Below are 2,930 nucleotides of genomic sequence, written 5' to 3' on the forward strand. Positions count from 1 at the left end.
TAAAAAAAATAACTAAATACATGGGACAGCATGGTTTTTGTTGAAGAAAGAAGGAGCCTCTCTCACCTAAGATCCAAGCTACCAGAGTAGAGATCTGAGGATAGGATAAAGTGTTAACTTTTCCTAAATCTTGAGGTTTTTTTCTAAATGCAAAAGTATGATAACACAAGCTCATTGGAGGTGGGGGTGGGGAGAGGTAGATGGAAACACAGAAAAAGATGAAGATAGAGAAAAGATCACATAATGCTACCACCCTGCCAACATCTTTCCATCTTTTTTCTTTCTTTTGTTAAAAGTGTTTAATCTTTTCATTTTTATATAAGTGATATATGTACATAATTTTCAAAGTCAACTAGCACTAAAAAGCTTTTATATTGCAAGGCCAGGGTAGGAGGATGGCTTGGGCCCAGGAGTTCGAGGCTGCAGTGAGCTATGATGATGCCACTGCACTCCTGCCCTGGCCAACAGAGTGAGACCCTGTTTCTAAAAAAAAAAAAAAAGTTTTATGATTTGGAAATCCCTGACTCCCACTGCCTCCTCCCAGTCCTATTCTCCAGAAGCAGCCACTCTCAACTTTTATTAAAAAAATTTTCTTATAAATTGACAATGTATAGTTATATATATTTATGGGGAATGAAATGATATTTTGATTTATGAATACAATGTGGAGTAATTAAATCAAGATAATTAGCATATCCTTCACCTCAAACACTTATAAGTTTTTATGGTGAGAACATTTAAATTTTACTCTTAGCAATTTTGAAATGTATGATATGCTATTATTAACTATAGTCATGACACTGTGCAATAGATCTCAAAAAATCTTATTCCTACTGTCTGGGATTTTGTACCCTATGACCTTCAGGTCCCCCTTACCCCTAACCCCAATACTTGGGGTTTTGGTTGATTCCATAACTTGGCTATTGTGAATAGTGCTGCAGTAAACATGGGAGTGCAGACATCTCTTTGACAAACTGATTTCAAATCTCTTGGTTAAATACCCAGAAGCGGGATTGTTGGATCATATGGTAATTCTATTTTTACTTTTTGAGGAAACCCCATACAATTTTCCATAGTGGCTGCACTAATTTACATTCCTACCAATAGTGTATTAAGGCTCAAGCTATCCACCCACCTCAGCCTCCAGAGTAGCTAGAACTACAGGAGTACACCACCATGCCTGGCTAATTTTTTTATTTTTTTTGTAGAGATGGGATCTCGCTATGTTGCCCATCCTAATCTTGAACACCTGGTCTCAAGTGATCCTCTCACCTTGGCCTCCCAAAGTGCTGAAATTACAGGTCTGAGCCACCACCCTCAGCCTAAAGTACAGTTTAAATCCAATGTTTCTTTGTTAATTTTCTGTCTAGGTAATCTGTCTAATGCTTAGAATGGAGTGTTGACGTCTCCAACTATTACTGTAGTGGAGTCTGTCTCTCCCTTTAGCTCTTATATTTGCTTTATATATCTGGGTGCTCCAGTGTTGGGTACATGTATTTTTAGAATTGTTATATCCTCTTGCTGAATCGATTCCTTTTTCATTACATATTGACCTTCTTTGTCTCTTTTTACTGATTTTGACTTAAAGTCTGTTTTGTCTGATATAAGTATCGCAACTCATTCTCTTTTTTGGTTCCCATTTGCATGGAATATCTGTTCCCATCCATTTATTTTACAGTCTGTATGTGTTTTTACAGTTACCCCATTTCTGTAACTGGTACTCAAGCAGTAGCTTGTTATAGCTTCTTATCTCACTATACCTTCCAGTTCCCTTCATCCTTAGCCAGTATCTCAGCTGATCCAGAATCTGTTCTCTGAGGGAACCAAACCTTCATCCCTGAAAGGTCTGATCCCTTTTGGTCTTCATTTAGTTGTCCATTAGCTTTCTTTCCTACTGGACATGGAAGTATTATACTAAGAGGTACCATAGAAAATCCACCGAGTTCCATTCTGTCTTAGCAACTTAAGTCCCCTATGGAATTGGGATCACCCCAGCCAACACAATAACCTTCTTTGCCTGTTAGCTGAGTAACACACAAAGTCCAAATTGGCCAGTGGTAGTCTCAACTTACAAATCAAGGGCATCAATCAACTATGTTCCCTGGTGGAAGCATTCCTCCTCCCTTGAGAACTAAGACAGCTAAGCCAGCAGAACCTAACCAAAGACAGGCAGCCACAATTCTGTAAGTAGGTTATTAGGAGATGCTCCCACTGCTACACCTTCACTCCCAGACCTGAATGTTCTGGCTGTGGAAAAAACAGCATATATATTAATCACTGGGTAAAAAAAAAAAAAACAAAAAAATCCCCACACATCCTGTATATATTGAGTGAGGACTATTACGATAGGAAGAGCCAAATGAAAGACCTTGGAATTGTCCTTCCTTCCCTACGAGGATGGAAACCAGAAGCATCTCTGGAGGAATTCCAGTGGGCAGTGCCACCAGCACAGCCTTAAAGACACAAGGATATGGATCTCTTGCGTCCCCGTTTACCTCGCCTGTCCAGCCTGCAGAGGAAGTGTTTGGGTGTTAGAGCGTGACGCTTGATTAGCACGCACTTGTTCAGGTGAAGATGCCAACTGCAGGCGCTGTTGCAGATGTAATGTCTTTCCTGGAGCAAATCAACCCAGAGTTTTATACTTAGTACCCAGGTACTGATGTTTTTCTTCTACGTCCGTTTGCAAGGTCTCCTGAAGCAGCCTGTGCTCACCTGGCGGGGATAATAGTAAACCTGCACTTGCTTCAGGGCCTCCTCCGCTCTCCTGCTCTCCACCGTCATCGAACCAGTACAGTCTCGGTTGTCTTGACATTCCACAGAAAATCAAAACAGTCCACTACATCGATGATACCATGATGACTGGCTCTGATGAGTAGGAAGCAGCAAGTATCTTAGATGTCAACACACACGTGTGCCAGAAGTTGGGAGAT

Source organism: Microcebus murinus, chromosome 7, assembly GCF_040939455.1.
Source record: "Microcebus murinus isolate Inina chromosome 7, M.murinus_Inina_mat1.0, whole genome shotgun sequence".
NCBI lineage: Eukaryota > Metazoa > Chordata > Mammalia > Primates > Cheirogaleidae > Microcebus > Microcebus murinus.